The following is a 19,199-nucleotide window of genomic DNA, read 5'->3' on the forward strand; positions in this document are numbered from 1 at the left end:
AACCGATTCTCATTTCAAAATGTCCTTATGATGCTTGCTACAGTGTAGCGGCTCGAGTTAGGCTGAACCCGTCGACCAGCTTCCCTCAGGGTCATTCCACGGTTGATTACATGGTCCACTATTGTAGCTCTGATGTCATCAGCAATTCTATTTCTTACTCTTCTTACCCTTCCTCTGCCCCCTCCTCGTCCTCTTCCCCCCTCCTCGTCCTCCTCTCCCCCCTCCTCTTCCTCCTCTTGTTCCTCCTTGTCCTTGTCGTCCTCTTCATCCTACTTCTTCACCTCCACGTCCTCTTCCTCGGCCTCCTCTACTTCTCACTCTTCCTGCTCCCTCCATTGTACTCCACACACAGAGCTTACCTGTATTATAGTGCTTGGGCTGATTGCAAAGTGAACTAATTATCTAAAAAAGTTTTTACATGTGACAGTGTGCCAGACAGTTGGCAAAATAGTGTAAATAATAGCCATAAATGTGTATAGTTTTTCTAGGAGTGTGTTGATCATTTGGAAATTGAGTGTAAAGCAGTGAGTTGTGTTTACAATTCTGCAAAAGGAGTGCTGTGCAGTGGATTGTAGCTACAGGTTTGCAAAGTGTGTGTTACAAAATGGCAAACTGAGTGCAAAGCAGTGTTTGTGCTTTTAGTTTTGCAAACTCAGTGAGTGGTTTTACTATAAGTATTAATAGTTTTAGAAATTGTGCTATAAGAATCACAGTTAGGGTTTAAGCATTCAGAAAAAACTGTAACGACATTGCTTTTGGCTGTTTTCACCAATGTCTTGTTCTGCTGGCTGAGGCCACCTACAACACACCAGGGCCAGTGCTGCTGGCCGAGGCTAACTACACCACACGAGGCCCTGTGCTGTTTCCTGAGGCCATCTTCAAAAATCCAGGGCCTGTGCTGCTGGATAAATGCTAAACTGAGTCTTTGGGTTAGGGTATTAGGCAAGCATGCAGGTAGGGTTAAAGGATTGTGTTCGTAACTTCAGGTACTGGCCACCTCATCGCTTGATTCCATAAATTGACACATTGTGCTGTGGGCAGCAGCTTACGGCCATACCACCCTGAGCACGCCTGACCTCGTCTGATCTCGGAAGCTAAGCAGGGCTGGGCTTGGTTAGTACTTGGATGGGAGACTGCCTGGGAGAACCTGGTGCTGTAAGCCTTTCATGTCATTGAACTGCTTTTGATCCAGAGAAGGGGTGTATTACAGTTTTTTCTGATTGCTTAAGCACATTTTTTGTAACTATTGGCTATTTTTGCAAAACTCTACACACAAATAAGAAAACCTGTCACCCAATTATCAAAACATTATAGTTCTCTTGCAAAAGCGAACACAGCTAGATTAACTCTTCACACCTTCGTAAAAATGGTGTTTTCGTATCAAATAGTACACACAAGCCATCATCTACTAAGCACACAATGTGCCAACTGCACACTGATGGTATGAATACAAAACACATCTGGCTTTTGCTTTCTCTGTGCACAACGTAGGCTATGTCAGTTTGAGCTCATACTTTTGTCATAGATCCATAAGCATAGACGGATCCAAACTTCAAGTACTGGTGTTTATTCACACACATCAAAACAAACACAAGTGTTTATTACCAAGTATAGGATTATTTGCAATCGCCATATTGACTATATGGGTTTCTTGGTCTGCAGTGAACATGCTTCCTCTGCCTCAGCATCTGGTCGTCTAGCAATTCTGTAAAGTAACAATTTCAGTATTTTTACATCTATGGTATTGTTGTGTTTCTCATCAGCATATGGCAGTGCTACAAATCTTAGTGCAAAGTGACTGTACTAACCGATTCTCATTTCAAAATATCCTTATGATACTTGCTACAGTGTAGCGGCTTGAGTTAGGCTGGACCCGTTGGCCAGCTCCCCTCAGGGTCATTCCACAGTTGATTACATGGTCCACTATTGTAGCTCTGATGTCATCAGCAATTCTATTTCTTACTCTTCTTACCCTTCCTCTCCCCCCTCCTCGTCCTCCTCTCCCCCCTCCTCGTCCTCATCTTGCTCCTCCTTGTCCTTGTCGTCCTCTTCTTCCTACTTCTTCACCTCCAAGTCCTCTTCCTCGGCCTCCTCTACTTCTCACTCTTCCTGCTCCCTCCATTGTACTCCACACACAGAGCTTACCTGTATTATAGTGCTTAGGCTGATTGCAAAGTGAACTAATTATCTAAAAAAGTTTTCACATGTGACAGTGTGCCAGACAGTTGGCAAAATAGTGTAAATAATGGCCTTAAATGTGTATAGTTTTGCTAGGAGTGCATTGATCATTTGGAAATTGAGTGTAAAGCAGTGAGTTGTGTTTACAGTTCTGAAAAAAGAGTGCTGTGCAGTGGATTGTAGCTACAGGTTGCTAAACACTGCTAAAAGCAGTGTTTGTGCTTTTAGTTTTGCAAACTCAGTGAGTGGTTTTGCTATAAGTATTAATAGTTTTAGAAATTGTGCTATAGGAATCACAGTTAGGGTTTAAGCATTCAGAAAAAACTGTAATACAACCCTTCTCTGGATCAAAAGCAGTTCAATGACATGAAAATGAAAGGCTTACAGCACCAGGTATTCACAGGCAGCCTCCCATCCAAGTACTAACCAAGCCCAGCCCTGCTTAGCTTCCGAGATCAGACAAGGTCAGGTATTGTAAGGGTGGTATGGCCGTAAGCTGCTGCCCACAGCACAATGTGTCAATTTATGGAATCAAGTGATGAGGTGGCCAGTACCTGAAGTTACGAACACAATCCTATAACCCTACCTGCATGCTTGCCTAATACCCTAACCCAAAGACTCAGTTTAGCATTTATCCAGCAGCATAGGCCCTGGATTTTTGAAGATGGGCTCAGGAACCAGCACAGGGCCTGGTGTGGTGTAGTTAGCCTCGGCCAGCAGCACTGGCCCTGGTGTGTTGTAGGTGGCCTCAGCCAGCAGAACAAGACATTGGTGAAAACAGCCAAAAGCAATGTCGTTAATGTGCCCTCATTAATGGGCATCTGCTTTGGGTCTTTTAATACACCCCTTCTCTGGATCAAAAGCAGCTCAATGACATGAAAATGAAAGGCTTACAGCACCAGGTATTCCCAGGCAATCTCCCATCCAAGCACTAACCAAGCCCAGCCCTGCTAAGCTTCCGAGATCAGACGAGGTCAGGCGTGCTCAGGGTGGTATGGCCGTAAGCTGCTGCCCACAGCACAATGTGTCAATTTATGGAATCAAGTGATGAGGTGGCCAGTACCTGAAGTTACGAACACAATCCTATAACCCTACCTGCATGCTTGCCTAATACCCTAACCCAAAGACTCAGTTTAGCATTTATCCAGCAGCACAGGCCCTGGATTTTTGAAGATGGCCTCAGGAACCAGCACAGGGCCTGGTGTGGTGTAGTTAGCCTCGGCCAGCAGCACTGGCCCTGTGTGTTGTAGGTGGCCTCAGCCAGCAGAACAAGACATTGGTGAAAACAGCCAAAAGCAATGTCGTTAATGTGCCCTCATTAATGCGCAGCTGCTTTGGGTCTTTTAATACACCCCTTCTCTGGATCAAAAGCAGTTCAATGACATGAAAATGAAAGGCTTACAGCACCAGGTATTCCCAGGAAGTCTCCCATCCAAGTACTAACCAAGCCCAGCCCTGCTTAGCTTCCGAGATCAGACGAGGTCAGGGGCGCTCAGGGTGGTATGGCCGTAAGCTGCTGCCCACAGCACAATGTGTCAATTTATGGAATCAAGTGATGAGGTGGCCAGTACCTGAAGTTACGAACACAATCCTATAACCCTACCTGCATGCTTGCCTAATACCCTAACCCAAAGACTCAGTTTAGCATTTATCCAGCAGCACAGGCCCTGGATTTTTGAAGATGGCCTCAGGAACCAGCACAGGGCCTGGTGTGGTGTAGTTAGCCTCGGCCAGCAGCACTGGTCCTGTGTGTTGTAGGTGGCCTCAGCCAGCAGAACAAGACATTGGTGAAAATAGCCAAAAGCAATGTCATTAATGTGCCCTCATTAATGGGCAGCTGCTTTGGGTCTTTTAATACACCCCTTCTCTGGATCAAAAGCAGTTCGATGACATGAAAAAGAAAGGCTTACAGCACCAGGTATTCCCAGGCAGTCTCCCATCCAAGTACTAACCAAGCCCAGCCCTGCTTAGCTTCCGAGATCAGACAAGGTCAGGCACGCTCAGGGTGGCATGGCCGTAAGCTGCGGTGCACAGCACAATGTGTCAATTTATGGAATCAAGTGATAAGGTGGCCTGTACCTGAAGTTACGAACACAATCCTATAACCCTACCTGCATGCTTGCCTAATACCCTAACCCAAAGACTCAGTTTAGCATTTATCCAGCAGCACAGGCCCTGAATTTTTGAAGATGGCCTCAGGAACCAGCACAGGGCCTGGTGTGGTGAAGTTAGCCTCGGCCAGCAGCACTGGCCCTGGTGTGTTGTAGGTGGCCTCAGCCAGCAGAACAAGACATTGGTGAAAATAGCCAAAAGCAATGTCGTTAATGTGCCCTCATAAATGGGCAGCTGCTTTGGGTTTTTTAATACACCCCTTCTCTGGATCAAAAGCAGTTCAATGACATGAAAATGAAAGGCTTACAGCACCAGGTATTCCCAGGCAGTCTCCCATCCAAGTACTAACCAAGCCCAGCCGTGCTTAGCTTCAGAGATCAGACGAGGTCAGGCGTGCTCAGGGTAGTATTGCCGCAAGCTGCTGCGTACAGCACAATGTGTCAATTTATGGAATCAAGTGATGAGGTGGCCAGTACCTGGAGTTACGAACACAATCCTATAACCCTACCTGCATGCTTGCCTAATACCCTAACCCAAAGAATCAGTTTAGCATTTATCCAGCAGCACAGGCCCTGGATTTTTGAAGATGGGCTCAGGAACCAGCACAGGGCCTGGTGTGGTGTAGTTAGACTCGGCCAGCAGCACTGGCCCTGGTGTGTTGTAGGTGGCCTCAGCCAGCAGAACAAGACATTGGTGAAAACAGCCAAAAGCAATGTCGTTAGTGTGCCCTCCTTAATGGGCAGCTGCTTTGGGTCTTTTAATACACCCCTTCTCTGGATCAAAAGCAGTTCAATGACATGAAAGGCTTACAGCACCAGGTTCTGCCAGGCAGTCTCCCATCCAAGTACTAACCAAGCCCAGCCCTGCTTAGCTTCCGAGATCAGACGAGGTCAGGGGTGCTTAGGGTGGTATGGCCGTAAGCTGCTGCCCACAGCACAATGTGTCAATTTATAGAATCAAGTGATAAGGTGGCCAGTACCTGAAGTTACGAACACAATCCTATAACCCTACCTGCATGCTTGCCTAATACCCTAACCCAAAGACTCACGCTGTTTCCCATTTCAGGGTCTGCACGCTTGAAGTACGCATTTTAAGTGCGGTTACGTCACCGCCACGCGACGACGGCTGTCCCAATTCGAAGTGTACTTCAAATGCATACTCCAAATGCGCCGTCAATTTCCCCAAATATCAAGCGTGGTCCGGTGCACGCTTCGTGGTCCCATATATCCCACAATTCATAGCGCGGCGGTCTGTGTGGATAATTTTGCCGCAAAATACGGCAGAAGGGAGCGGCCGAAAAGTGAACTGTCAAAAGTAAGTAATGAATATGACGTCACTTATTCATGTGCGAATGTTTAATAATGAAGAACATTACAACATTGCTGTTGGCCACATGTCGGCAAAGTTATGTAACACTAGTGATATTTGTACTTTCAGCATTAACTTGGTTTTAAAGCCTCTACTTCTAAATATACATATAGTCTACCTTAATCTTACAGAGAATCTGATGATTTTATGGATAATTAAAGTCAGTCATATATCCACAAACACAACAAGCTGAAAGTCAGTGATATAGATTATTTATATATATATATATATATATATATATATATATATATATATATATATATATATATATATATATCAATCATAATAATCTGACAATACTATAATATTGGCCATATTATATTTACATTACCATAGTGAGATGACTTTAGTCTCATGAACAACATTAACTAATTATTATTTACTAGCTACTCTTAAATGACTGTTCAGTACAGAAATGAAGCCCTTGAATCATGTTTTACAGTCCTGTGGTCTCAGCCTCAGATACTCAACTAATCAAAGTGATGTTATGACAAAAATGAATGACCAACAAAACAATTTTCTCCTTCATTTCTGTCAAACAAAGCTGTATGTAACGTGTCTCGCGGTTAGTATCATGGTTGCTAGGCAACCTGAACAGCGCGACAAAGCATATACCGTCCCATTTCACAAGCCTCTCACTTCCGCACTTCTCGTACTTATAGTACGCACCGTACGTAGTACGCGTAGTGCGCGTACTTCAAGCGTGCAGACCCTGAAATGGGACACAGCCTCAGTTTAGCATTTATCCAGCAGCACAGGCCCTGGATTTTCGAAGATGGCCTCAGGAACCAGCACAGGGCCTGGTGTGTTGAAGTTAGCCTCGGCCAGCAGCACTGGCCCTGGTGTGTTGTAGGTGGCCTCAGCCAGCAGAACAAGACATTTGTGAAAACAGCCAAAAGCAATGTTGTTAATGTGCCCTCATTAATGGGCAGCTGCTTTGGGTCTTTTAATACACCCCTTCTCTGGTTTAAAAGCAGTTCAATGACATGAAAGGCTTACAGCACCAGGTACTCCCAGGCAGTCTCCCATCCAAGTACTAACCAAGCCCAACCCTGCGTAGCTTCCGAGATCAGACGAGGTCAGGCGTGCTCAGGGTGGCATGGCTGTAAGGTGCTGCCCACAGCACAATGTGTCAATTTATGGAATCAAGCGATGAGGTGGCCAGTACCTGAAGTTACGAACACAATCCTATAACCCTACCTGCATGCTTGCCTAATACCCTAACCCAAAGACTCAGTTTAGCATTTATCCAGCAGCACAGGCCCTGGATTTTTGAAGATGGCCTCAGGAACCAGCACAGGGCCTGGTGTGGTGAAGTTAGCCTCGGCCAGCAGCACTGGCACTGTGTGTTGTAGGTGGCCTCAGCCAGCAGAACAAGACATTGGTGAAAACAGCCAAAAGCAATGTCGTTAATGTGCCCTCATTAATGGGCAGCTGCTTTGGGTCTTTTAATACACCCCTTCTCTGGATAAAAAGCAGTTCAATGACATGAAAAAGAAAGGCTTACAGCACCAGGTATTCCCAGGCAGTCTCCCATCCAAGCATTAACCAAGCCCAGCCCTCCTAAGCTTCCGAGATCAGACGAGGTCAGGCGTGCTCAGGGTGGTATGGCCGTAAGCTGCTGCCCACAGGAGAATGTGTCAATTTATGGAATCAAGTGATGAGGTGGCCAGTACCTGAAGTTACGAACACAATCCTATAACCCTACCTGCATGCTTGACTAATACCCTAACCCAAAGACTCAGTTTAGCATTTATCCAGCAGCACAGGCCCTGGATTTTTGAAGATGGCCTCAGGAACCAGCACAGGGCCTGATGTGGTGTAGTTAGCCTCGGCCAGCAGCACTGGCCCTGTGTGTTGTAGGTGGCCTCAGCCAGCAGAACAAGACATTGGTGAAAATAGCGAAAAGCAATGTCGTTAATGTGCCCTCATTAATGGGCAGCTGCTTTGGGTCTTTTACAGTTTTTTCTGAATGCTTAAACCCTAACTGTGATTCTTATAGCACAATTCCTAAAACTATTAACACTTAATAGCAAGCAAAACCACTCACTGAGTTTGCAAAACTAAAAGCACAAACACTGCTTTGCACTCAGTTTGCAATTTTGTAACACACACTTTGCAAAACTGTAGGCACAACTCACTGCTTACACTCAATTACCAAATTTCCAACACACTCCTAGCAAAATTATACACATTTAAGGCCATTATTTACACTATTTTGCCAACTGTCTGGCACACTGTCACATGTGAAAACTTTTTTAGATAATTAGTTCACTTTGCAATCAGCCTAAGCACTATAATACAGGTAAGCTCTGTGTGTGGAGTACAATGGAGGGAGCAGGAAGAGTGAGAAGTAGAGGAGGCCGAGGAAGAGGACTTGGAGGTGAAGAAGTAGGAAGAAGAGGACGACAAGGACAAGGAGGAGCAAGATGAGGACGAGGAGGGGGGAGAGGAGGACGAGGAGGGGGGAGAGGAAGGGTAAGAAGAGTAAGAAATAGAATTGCTGATGACATCAGAGCTACAATAGTGGACCATGTAATCAACTGTGGAATGACCCTGAGGGGAGCTGGCCAATGGGTCCAGCCTAACTCAAGCCGCTACACTGTAGCAAGTATCATAAGGATATTTTGAAATGAGAATCGGTTAGTACAGTCACTTTGCACTAAGATTTGTAGCACTGCCATATGCTGATGAGAAACACAACAATACCATAGATGTAAAAATACTGAAATTGTTACTTTACAGAATTGCTAGACGACCAGATGCTGGGGCAGAGGAAGCATGTTCACTGCAGACCAAGAAACCCATATAGTCAATATGGCGATTGCAAATAATCCTATACTTGGTAATAAACACTTGTGTTTGTTTTGATGTGTGTAAATAAACACCAGTACTTGAAGTTTGGATCCGTCTATGCTTATGGATCTATGACAAAAGTATGAGCTCAAACTGACATAGCCTACGTTGTGCACAGAGAAAGCAAAAGCCAGATGTGTTTTGTATTCATACCATCAGTGTGCAGTTGGCGCATTGTGTGCTTAGTAGATGATGGCTTGTGTGTACTGTTTGATACGAAAACACCATTTTTACGAAGGTGTGAAGAGTTAATCTAGCTGTGTTCGCTTTTGCAAGAGAACTACAATGTTTTGATAATTGGGTGACAGGTTTTCTTATTTGTGTGTAGAGTTTTGCAAAAATAGCCAATAGTTACAAAAAAATGTGCTTAAGCAATCAGAAAAAACTGTAAAAGACCCAAAGCAGCTGCCCATTAATGAGTGCACATTAACGACATTGCTTTTGGCTATTTTCACCAATGTCTTGTTCTGCTGGCTGAGGCCACCTACAACACACAGGGCCAGTGCTGCTGGCCGAGGCTAACTACACCACACCAGGCCCTGTGCTGGTTCCTGAGGCCATATTCAAAAATCCAGGGCCTGTGCTGCTGGATAAATGCTAAACTGAGTCTTTGGGTTAGGGTATTAGGCAAGCATGCAGGTAGGGTTATAGGATTGTGTTCGTAACTTCAGGTACTGGCCACCTCATCACTTGATTCCATAAATTGACACATTGTGCTGTGGGCAGCAGCTTACGGCCATACCACCCTGAGCACGCCTGACCTCGTCTGATCTCGGAAGCAGGGCTGGGCTTGGTTAGTACTTGGATGGGAGACTACCTGGGAATACCTGGTGCTGTAAGCCTTTTATTTTCATGTCATTGAACTGCTTTTGATCCAGGGAAGGGTCTATTACAAGACCCAAAGCAGCTGTCCATTAATGAGGGCACATTAACGACATTGCTTTTCGCTATTTTCATCAATGTCTTGTTCTGCTGGCTGAGGCCACCTACAACACACAGGGCCAGTGCTGCTGGCCGAGGCTAACTACACCACATCAGGCCCTGTACTGGTTCCTGAGGCCATCTTCAAAAATCCAGGGCCTGTGCTGCTGGATAAATGCTAAACTGAGTCTTTGGGTTAGGGTATTAGGCAAGCATGCAGGTAGGGTTATAGGATTGTGTTCGTAACTTCAGGTACTTGCCACCTCATCACTTGATTCCATAAATTGACACATTGTGCTGTGGGCAGCAGCTTACGGCCATACCACCCTGAGCACGCCTGACCTCGTCTGATCTCGGAAGCTTAGCAGGGCGGGGCTTGGTTAGTACTTGGATGGGAGACTGCCTGGGAATACCTGGTGCTGTAAGCCTTTCTTTTTCATGTCATTGAACTGCTTTTGATCCAGAGAAGGGGTGTATTAAAAGACCCAAAGCAGCTGCCCATTAATGAGGGCACATTAACGACCTTGCTTTTGGCTGTTTTCACCAATGTCTTGTTCTGCTGGCTCAGGCCACCTACAACACACCAGGGCCAGTGCTGCTGGCCGAGACTAACTACACCACACCAGGCCCTGTGCTGGTTCCTGAGGCCATCTTCAAAAATCCAGGGCCTGTGCTGCTGGATAAATGCTAAACTGAGTCTTTGGGTTAGGGTATTAGGCAAGCATGCAGGTAGGGTTATAGGATTGTGTTCGTAACTTCAGGTACTGGCCACCTCATCACTTGATTCCATAAATTGACACATTGTGCTGTGGGCAGCAGCTTACGGCCATACCACCCTGAGCACGCCTGACCTCGTCTGATCTCGGAAGCCAAGCAGGGCTGGGCTTGGTTAGTACTTGGATGGGAGACTGCCTGGGAATACCTGGTGCTGTAAGCCTTTAATTTTCATGTCATTGAACTGCTTTTGATCCAGAGAAGGGATGTATTAAAAGACCCAAAGCAGATGCCCATTAATGAGGGCACATTAACGACATTGCTTTTGGCTGTTTTCACCAATGTCTTGTTCTGCTGGCTGAGGCCACCTACAACACACCAGGGCCAGTGCTGCTGGCCGAGGCTAACTACACCACACCAGGCCCTGTGCTGGTTCCTGAGGCCATCTTCAAAAATCCAGGGCCTGTGCTGCTGGATAAATGCTAAACTGAGTCTTTGGGTTAGGGTATTAGGCAAGCATGCAGGTAGGGTTATAGGATTGTGTTCGTAACTTCAGGTACTGGCCACCTCATCACTTGATTCCATAAATTGACACATTGTGCTGTGGGCAGCAGCTTACGGCCATACCACCCTGAGCACACCTGACCTCGTCTGATCTCGGAAGCTGGGCTGGGCTTGGTTAGTACTTGGATGGGAGATTGCCTGGGAATACCTGGTGCCTTAAGCCTTTTATTTTCATGTCATTGAACTGCTTTTGATCCAGGGAAGGGTCTATTAAAAGACCCAAAGCAGCTGTCCATTAATGAGGGCACATTAACGACATTGCTTTTGGCTATTTTCACCAATGTCTTGTTCTGCTGGCTGAGGCCACCTACAACACACCAGGGCCAGTGGTCCTGGCCGAGGCTAACTACACCACATCAGGCCCTGTGCTGGTTCCTGAGGCCATCTTCAAAAATCCAGGGCCTGTGCTGCTGGATAAATGCTAAACTGAGTCTTTGGGTTAGGGTATTAGGCAAGCATGCAGGTAGGGTTATAGGATTGTGTTCGTAACTTCAGGTACTGGCCACCTCATCACTTGATTCCATAAATTGACACATTGTGCTGTGGGCAGCAGCTTACGGCCATACCACCCTGAGCTCGCCTGACCTCATCTGATCTCGGAAGCTAAGCAGGGCTGGGCTTGGTTAGTACTTGGATGGGAGACTGCCTGGGAATACCTGGTGCTGTAAGCCTTTAATTTTCATGTCATTGAACTGCTTTTGATCCAGAGAAGGGTTGTATTAAAAGACCCAAAGCAGATGCCCATTAATGAGGGCACATTAACGACCTTGCTTTTGGCTGTTTTCACCAATGTCTTGTTCTGCTGGCTGAGGCCACCTACAACACACCAGGGCCAGTGCTCCTGGCCGAGGCTAACTACACCACATCAGGCCCTGTGCTGGTTCCTGAGGCCATCTTCAAAAATCCAGGGCCTGTGCTGCTGGATAAATGCTAAACTGAGTCTTTGGGTTAGGGTATTAGGCAAGCATGCAGGTAGGGTTATAGGATTGTGTTCGTAACTTCAGGTACTGGCCACCTCATCACTTGATTCCATAAATTGACACATTGTGCTGTGGGCAGCAGCTTACGGCCATACCACCCTGAGCTCGCCTGACCTCGTCTGATCTCGGAAGCTAAGCAGGGCTGGGCTTGGTTAGTACTTGGATGGGAGACTGCCTGGGAATACCTGGTGCTGTAAGCCTTTAATTTTCATGTCATTGAACTGCTTTTGATCCAGAGAAGGGTTGTATTAAAAGACCCAAAGCAGATGCCCATTAATGAGGGCACATTAACGACATTGCTTTTGGCTGTTTTCACCAATGTCTTGTTCTGCTGGCTGAGGCCACCTACAACACACCAGGGCCAGTGCTGCTGGCCAAGGCTAACTACACCACACCAGGCCCTGTGCTGGTTCCTGAGGCCATCTTCAAAAATCCAGGGCCTGTGCTGCTGGATAAATGCTAAACTGAGTCTTTGGGTTAGGGTATTAGGCAAGCATGCAGGTAGGGTTATAGGATTGTGTTCGTAACTTCAGGTACTGGCCACCTCATCACTTGATTCCATAAATTGACACATTGTGCTGTGGGCAGCAGCTTACGGCCATACCACCCTGAGCACGCCTGACCTCGTCTGATCTCGGAAGCTTAGCAGGGCTGGGCTTGGTTAGTACTTGGATGGGAGACTGTCTGGGAATACCTGGTGCTGTAAGCCTTTTATTTTCATGTCATTGAAATGCTTTTGATCCAGAGAAGGGGTGTATTAAAAGACCCAAAGCAGCTGCCCATTAATGAGGGCACATTAACGACATTGCTTTTCGCTATTTTCATCAATGTCTTGTTCTGCTGGCTGAGGCCACCTACAACACACAGGGCCAGTGCTGCTGGCCGAGGCTAACTACACCACATCAGGCCCTGTACTGGTTCCTGAGGCCATCTTCAAAAATCCAGGGCCTGTGCTGCTGGATAAATGCTAAACTGAGTCTTTGGGTTAGGGTATTAGCCAAGCATGCAGGTAGGGTTATAGGATTGTGTTCGTAACTTCAGGTACTTGCCACCTCATCACTTGATTCCATAAATTGACACATTGTGCTGTGGGCAGCAGCTTACGGCCATACCACCCTGAGTACGCCTGACCTCGTCTATTCTCGGAAGCTGGGCTGGGCTTGGTTAGTACTTGGATGGGAGACTGCCTGGGAATACCTGGTGCTGTAAGCCTTTTATTTTCATGTCATTGAACTGCTTTTGATCCAGAGAAGGGTCTATTAAAAGACCCAAAGCAGCTGCCCATTAATGAGGGCACATTAACGACATTGCTTTTCGCTATTTTCATCAATGTCTTGTTCTGCTGGCTGAGGCCACCTACAACACACAGGGCCAGTGCTGCTGGCCGAGGCTAACTACACCACATCAGGCCCTGTGCTGGTTCCTGAGGCCATCTTCAAAAATCCAGGGCCTGTGCTGCTGGATAAATGCTAAACTGAGTCTTTGGGTTAGGGTATTAGGCAAGCATGCAGGTAGGGTTATAGGATTGTGTTCGTGACTTCAGGTACTGGCCACCTCATCACTTGATTCCATAAATTGACACATTGTCCAGTGGGCAGCAGCTTATGGCCATACCACCCTGAGCACGCCTGACCTCGTCTGATCTCGGAAGCTAAGCAGGGCTGGGCTTGGTTGGTACTTGGATGGGAGACTGCCTGGGAATACCTGGTGCTGTAAGCCTTTAATTTTCATGTCATTGAACTGCTTTTGATCCAGAGAAGGGTTGTATTAAAAGACCCAAAGCAGATGCCCATTAATGAGGGCACATTAACGACATTGCTTTTGGCTGTTTTCACCAATGTCTTGTTCTGCTGGCTGAGGCCACCTACAACACACCAGGGCCAATGCTGCTGGCCAAGGCTAACTACACCACACCAGGCCCTGTGCTGGTTCCTGAGGCCATCTTCAAAAATCCAGGGCCTGTGCTGCTGGATAAATGCTAAACTGAGTCTTTGGGTTAGGGTATTAGGCAAGCATGCAGGTAGGGTTATAGGATTGTGTTTGTAACTTCAGGTACTGGCCACCTCATCACTTGATTCCATAAATTGACACATTGTGCTGTGGGCAGCAGCTTACGGCCATACCACCCTGAGTACGCCTGACCTCGTCTATTCTCGGAAGCTGGGCTGGGCTTGGTTAGTACTTGAATGGGAGACTGCCTGGGAATACCTGGTGCTGTAAGCCTTTTATTTTCATGTCATTGAACTGCTTTTGATCCAGAGAAGGGTCTATTAAAAGACCCAAAGCAGCTGCCCATTAATGAGGGCACATTAACGACATTGCTTTTCGCTATTTTCATCAATGTCTTGTTCTGCTGGCTGAGGCCACCTACAACACACAGGGCCAGTGCTGCTGGCCGAGGCTAACTACACCACATCAGGCCCTGTGCTGGTTCCTGAGGCCATCTTCAAAAATCCAGGGCCTGTGCTGCTGGATAAATGCTAAACTGAGTCTTTGGGTTAGGGTATTAGGCAAGCATGCAGGTAGGGTTATAGGATTGTGTTCGTGACTTCAGGTACTGGCCACCTCATCACTTGATTCCATAAATTGACACATTGTCCAGTGGGCAGCAGCTTACGGCCATACCACCCTGAGCACGCCTGACCTCGTCTGATCTCGGAAGCTAAGCAGGGCTGGGCTTGGTTGGTACTTGGATGGGAGACTGCCTGGGAATACCTGGTGCTGTAAGCCTTTAATTTTCATGTCATTGAACTGCTTTTGATCCAGAGAAGGGTTGTATTAAAAGACCCAAAGCAGATGCCCATTAATGAGGGCACATTAACGACATTGCTTTTGGCTGTTTTCACCAATGTCTTGTTCTGCTGGCTGAGGCCACCTACAACACACCAGGGCCAGTGCTGCTGGCCAAGGCTAACTACACCACACCAGGCCCTGTGCTGGTTCCTGAGGCCATCTTCAAAAATCCAGGGCCTGTGCTGCTGGATAAATGCTAAACTGAGTCTTTGGGTTAGGGTATTAGGCAAGCATGCAGGTAGGGTTATAGGATTGTGTTCGTAACTTCAGGTACTGGCCACCTCATCACTTGATTCCATAAATTGACACATTGTGCTGTGGGCAGCAGCTTACGGCCATACCACCCTGAGCACGCCTGACCTCGTCTGATCTCGGAAGCTTAGCAGGGCTGGGCTTGGTTAGTACTTGGATGGGAGACTGCCTGGGAATACCTGGTGCTCTAAGCCTTTTATTTTCATGTCATTGAAATGCTTTTGATCCAGAGAAGGGTCTATTAAAAGACCCAAAGCAGCTGCCCATTAATGAGGGCACATTAACGACATTGCTTTTCGCTATTTTCATCAATGTCTTGTTCTGCTGGCTGAGGCCACCTACAACACACAGGGCCAGTGCTGCTGGCCGAGGCTAACTACACCACATCAGGCCCTGTACTGGTTCCTGAGGCCATCTTCAAAAATCCAGGGCCTGTGCTGCTGGATAAATGCTAAACTGAGTCTTTGGGTTAGGGTATTAGGCAAGCATGCAGGTAGGGTTATAGGATTGTGTTCGTAACTTCAGGTACTTGCCACCTCATCACTTGATTCCATAAATTGACACATTGTGCTGTGGGCAGCAGCTTACGGCCATACCACCCTGAGTACGCCTGACCTCGTCTATTCTCGGAAGCTGGGCTGGGCTTGGTTAGTACTTGGATGGGAGACTGCCTGGGAATACCTGGTGCTGTAAGCCTTTTATTTTCATGTCATTGAACTGCTTTTGATCCAGAGAAGGGTTGTATTAAAAGACCCAAAGCAGATGCCCATTAATGAGGGCACATTAACGACATTGCTTTTGGCTGTTTTCACCAATGTCTTGTTCTGCTGGCTGAGGCCACCTACAACACACCAGGGCCAGTGCTGCTGGCCGAGGCTAACTACACCACACCAGGCCCTGTGCTGGTTCCTGAGGCCATCTTCAAAAATCCAGGGCCTGTGCTGCTGGATAAATGCTAAACTGAGTCTTTGGGTTAGGGTATTAGGCAAGCATGCAGGTAGGGTTATAGGATTGTGTTCGTAACTTCAGGTACTGGCCACCTCATCACTTGATTCCATAAATTGACACATTGTGCTGTGGGCAGCAGCTTACGGCCATACCACCCTGAGCACGCCTGACCTCGTCTGATCTCGGAAGCTTAGCAGGGCTGGGCTTGGTTAGTACTTGGATGGGAGACTGCCTGGGAATACCTGGTGCTCTAAGCCTTTTATTTTCATGTCATTGAAATGCTTTTGATCCAGAGAAGGGTCTATTAAAAGACCCAAAGCAGCTGCCCATTAATGAGGGCACATTAACGACATTGCTTTTCGCTATTTTCATCAATGTCTTGTTCTGCTGGCTGAGGCCACCTACAACACACAGGGCCAGTGCTGCTGGCCGAGGCTAACTACACCACATCAGGCCCTGTACTGGTTCCTGAGGCCATCTTCAAAAATCCAGGGCCTGTGCTGCTGGATAAATGCTAAACTGAGTCTTTGGGTTAGGGTATTAGGCAAGCATGCAGGTAGGGTTATAGGATTGTGTTCGTAACTTCAGGTACTTGCCACCTCATCACTTGATTCCATAAATTGACACATTGTGCTGTGGGCAGCAGCTTACGGCCATACCACCCTGAGCACGCCTGACCTCGTCTATTCTCGGAAGCTGGGCTGGGCTTGGTTAGTACTTGGATGGGAGACTGCCTGCTGGTGCTGTAAGCCTTTCATTTTCATGTCATTGAACTGCTTTTGATCCAGAGAAGGGGTGTATTAAAAGACCCAAAGCAGCTGCCCATTAATGAGGGCACATTAACGACATTGCTTTTGGCTGTTTTCACCAATGTCTTGTTCTGCTGGCTGAGGCCACCTACAACACACAGGGCCAGTGCTGCTGGCCGAGGCTAACTACACCACACAAGGCCCTGTGCTGGTTCCTGAGGCCATCTTCAAAAGTCCAGGGTCTGTGCTGCTGGATAAATGCTAAACTGAGTCTTTGGGTTAGGGTATTAGGCAAGCATGCAGGTAGGGTTATAGGATTGTGTTCGTAACTTCAGGTACTGGCCACCTCATCACTTGATTCCATAAATTGACACATTGTGCTGTGGGCAGCAGCTTACGGCCATACCACCCTGAGCACGCCTGACCTCGTCTGATTTCGGAAGCTTAGCAGGGCTGGGCTTGGTTAGTACTTGGATGGGAGACTGCCTGGGAGTACCTGGTGCTGTAAGCCTTTCATGTCATTGAATTGCTTTTGATCCAGAGAAGGGGTGTATTAAAAGACCCAAAGCAGCTGCCCATTAATGAGGGCACATTAACGACATTGCTTTTGGCTGTTTTCACCAATGTCTTGTTCTGCTGGCTGAGGCCAACTACAACACAGAAGGGCCAGTGCTGCTGGCCGAGGCTAACTACACCACACCAGGCCCTGTGCTGGTTCCTGAGGCCATCTTCAAAAATCCAGGGCCTGTGCTGCTGGATAAATGCTAAACTGAGTCTTTGGGTTAGGGTATTAGGCAAGCATGCAGGTAGGGTTATAGGATTGTGTTCGTAACTTCAGGTACTGGCCACCTCATCACTTGATTCCATAAATTGACACATTGTGCTGTGGGCAGCAGCTTACGGCCATACCACCCTGAGCACGCCTGACCTCGTCTGATCTCTGAAGCTTAGCAGGGCTGGGCTTGGTTAGTACTTGGATGGGAGACTGCCTGGGAATACCTGGTGCTCTAAGCCTTTTATTTTCATGTCATTGAAATGCTTTTGATCCAGAGAAGGGTCTATTAAAAGACCCAAAGCAGCTGCCCATTAATGAGGGCACATTAACGACATTGCTTTTCGCTATTTTCATCAATGTCTTGTTCTGCTGGCTGAGGCCACCTACAACACACAGGGCCAGTGCTGCTGGCCGAGGCTAACTACACCACATCAGGCCCTGTACTGGTTCCTGAGGCCATCTTCAAAAATCCAGGGCCTGTGCTGCTGGATAAATGCTAAACTGAGTCTTTGGGTTAGGGTATTAGGCAAGCATGCAGGTAGGGTTATAGGATTGTGTTCGTAACTTCAGGTACTTGCCACCTCATCACTTGATTCCATAAATTGACACATTGTGCTGTGGGCAGCAGCTTACGGCCATACCACCCTGAGCACGCCTGACCTCGTCTATTCTCGGAAGCTGGGCTGGGCTTGGTTAGTACTTGGATGGGAGACTGCCTGGTGCTGTAAGCCTTTCATTTTCATGTCATTGAACTGCTTTTGATCCAGAGAAGGGGTGTATTAAAAGACCCAAAGCAGCTGCCCATTAATGAGGGCACATTAACGACATTGCTTTTGGCTGTTTTCACCAATGTCTTGTTCTGCTGGCTGAGGCCACCTACAACACACAGGGCCAGTGCTGCTGGCCGAGGCTAACTACACCACACAAGGCCCTGTGCTGGTTCCTGAGGCCATCTTCAAAAGTCCAGGGTCTGTGCTGCTGGATAAATGCTAAACTGAGTCTTTGGGTTAGGGTATTAGGCAAGCATGCAGGTAGGGTTATAGGATTGTGTTCGTAACTTCAGGTACTGGCCACCTCATCACTTGATTCCATAAATTGACACATTGTGCTGTGGGCAGCAGCTTACGGCCATACCACCCTGAGCACGCCTGACCTCGTCTGATTTCGGAAGCTTAGCAGGGCTGGGCTTGGTTAGTACTTGGATGGGAGACTGCCTGGGAGTACCTGGTGCTGTAAGCCTTTCATGTCATTGAATTGCTTTTGATCCAGAGAAGGGGTGTATTAAAAGACCCAAAGCAGCTGCCCATTAATGAGGGCACATTAACGACATTGCTTTTGGCTGTTTTCACCAATGTCTTGTTCTGCTGGCTGAGGCCAACTACAACACAGAAGGGCCAGTGCTGCTGGCCGAGGCTAACTACACCACACCAGGCCCTGTGCTGGTTCCTGAGGCCATCTTCAAAAATCCAGGGCCTGTGCTGCTGGATAAATGCTAAACTGAGTCTTTGGGTTAGGGTATTAGGCAAGCATGCCGGTAGGGTTATAGGATTGTGTTCGTAACTTCAGGTACTGGCCACCTCATCACTTGATTCCATAAATTGACACATTGTGCTGTAACCGGAAGCTTACGGCCATACCACCCTGAGCACGTCTGATCTCGGAAGCTAAGCAGGGCTGGGCTTGGTTAGTACTTGGATGGGAGACTGCCTGGGAATACCTGGTGCTGTAAGCCTTTCATGTCATTGAACTGCTTTTGATCCACAGAAGGAGTGTATTAAAAGACCCAAAGCAGCTGCCCATTAATGAGGGCATATTAACGACATTGCTTTTGGCTGTTTTCACCAATGTCTTGTTCTGCTGGCTGAGGCCACCTACAACACACCAGGGCCAGTGCTGCTGGCCAAGGCTAACTACACCACACCAGGCCCTGTGCTGGTTCCTGAGGCCATCTTCAAAAATCCAGGGCCTGTGGTGCTGGATAAATGCTAA

General features: G+C 47.4%; 3 non-coding genes and 20 pseudogenes across 3 annotated transcripts; 15 read left to right on the forward strand and 8 right to left on the reverse strand.

Moving 5' to 3' along the window:
* Positions 1-1,043: 1,043 nt before the first annotated feature.
* On the forward strand, positions 1,044-1,162 carry LOC146523356 (5S ribosomal RNA). Its single transcript, XR_014873481.1, has one exon. It is a non-coding gene; the product is annotated as a 5S ribosomal RNA (ribosomal RNA).
* A 1,394-nt stretch (positions 1,163-2,556) lies between these two features.
* Positions 2,557-2,675, reverse strand: LOC146523357 (5S ribosomal RNA; annotated as a pseudogene).
* A 390-nt stretch (positions 2,676-3,065) lies between these two features.
* LOC146523358 (5S ribosomal RNA) lies at positions 3,066-3,184 on the reverse strand (annotated as a pseudogene).
* Positions 3,185-3,573: 389 nt separating this feature from the next.
* LOC146523359 (5S ribosomal RNA) lies at positions 3,574-3,692 on the reverse strand. The gene has a single exon (XR_014873505.1). It is a non-coding gene; the product is annotated as a 5S ribosomal RNA (ribosomal RNA).
* Positions 3,693-4,081: 389 nt separating this feature from the next.
* On the reverse strand, positions 4,082-4,200 carry LOC146523360 (5S ribosomal RNA; annotated as a pseudogene).
* Positions 4,201-4,590: 390 nt separating this feature from the next.
* LOC146523361 (5S ribosomal RNA) lies at positions 4,591-4,709 on the reverse strand (annotated as a pseudogene).
* Positions 4,710-5,093: 384 nt separating this feature from the next.
* On the reverse strand, positions 5,094-5,212 carry LOC146523362 (5S ribosomal RNA; annotated as a pseudogene).
* Positions 5,213-6,650: 1,438 nt separating this feature from the next.
* On the reverse strand, positions 6,651-6,769 carry LOC146523363 (5S ribosomal RNA; annotated as a pseudogene).
* A 389-nt stretch (positions 6,770-7,158) lies between these two features.
* LOC146523364 (5S ribosomal RNA) lies at positions 7,159-7,277 on the reverse strand (annotated as a pseudogene).
* A 1,965-nt stretch (positions 7,278-9,242) lies between these two features.
* LOC146523365 (5S ribosomal RNA) lies at positions 9,243-9,356 on the forward strand (annotated as a pseudogene).
* A 388-nt stretch (positions 9,357-9,744) lies between these two features.
* On the forward strand, positions 9,745-9,863 carry LOC146523366 (5S ribosomal RNA; annotated as a pseudogene).
* Positions 9,864-10,253: 390 nt separating this feature from the next.
* Positions 10,254-10,372, forward strand: LOC146523367 (5S ribosomal RNA; annotated as a pseudogene).
* An 893-nt stretch (positions 10,373-11,265) lies between these two features.
* Positions 11,266-11,384, forward strand: LOC146523368 (5S ribosomal RNA). The gene has a single exon (XR_014873478.1). It is a non-coding gene; the product is annotated as a 5S ribosomal RNA (ribosomal RNA).
* Positions 11,385-11,774: 390 nt separating this feature from the next.
* LOC146523369 (5S ribosomal RNA) lies at positions 11,775-11,893 on the forward strand (annotated as a pseudogene).
* Positions 11,894-12,283: 390 nt separating this feature from the next.
* On the forward strand, positions 12,284-12,402 carry LOC146523370 (5S ribosomal RNA; annotated as a pseudogene).
* An 891-nt stretch (positions 12,403-13,293) lies between these two features.
* On the forward strand, positions 13,294-13,412 carry LOC146523371 (5S ribosomal RNA; annotated as a pseudogene).
* An 892-nt stretch (positions 13,413-14,304) lies between these two features.
* Positions 14,305-14,423, forward strand: LOC146523372 (5S ribosomal RNA; annotated as a pseudogene).
* Positions 14,424-14,813: 390 nt separating this feature from the next.
* LOC146523373 (5S ribosomal RNA) lies at positions 14,814-14,932 on the forward strand (annotated as a pseudogene).
* An 892-nt stretch (positions 14,933-15,824) lies between these two features.
* LOC146523374 (5S ribosomal RNA) lies at positions 15,825-15,943 on the forward strand (annotated as a pseudogene).
* An 884-nt stretch (positions 15,944-16,827) lies between these two features.
* On the forward strand, positions 16,828-16,946 carry LOC146523375 (5S ribosomal RNA; annotated as a pseudogene).
* A 384-nt stretch (positions 16,947-17,330) lies between these two features.
* LOC146523376 (5S ribosomal RNA) lies at positions 17,331-17,449 on the forward strand (annotated as a pseudogene).
* An 881-nt stretch (positions 17,450-18,330) lies between these two features.
* LOC146523377 (5S ribosomal RNA) lies at positions 18,331-18,449 on the forward strand (annotated as a pseudogene).
* Positions 18,450-18,833: 384 nt separating this feature from the next.
* On the forward strand, positions 18,834-18,942 carry LOC146523378 (5S ribosomal RNA; annotated as a pseudogene).
* The last annotated feature ends 257 nt before the right edge of the window (positions 18,943-19,199 follow it).

The sequence above is a fragment of the Neolamprologus multifasciatus genome, chromosome 3, assembly GCF_963576455.1.
Source record: "Neolamprologus multifasciatus chromosome 3, fNeoMul1.2, whole genome shotgun sequence".
NCBI classification, from domain to species: Eukaryota; Metazoa; Chordata; class Actinopteri; order Cichliformes; family Cichlidae; genus Neolamprologus; species Neolamprologus multifasciatus.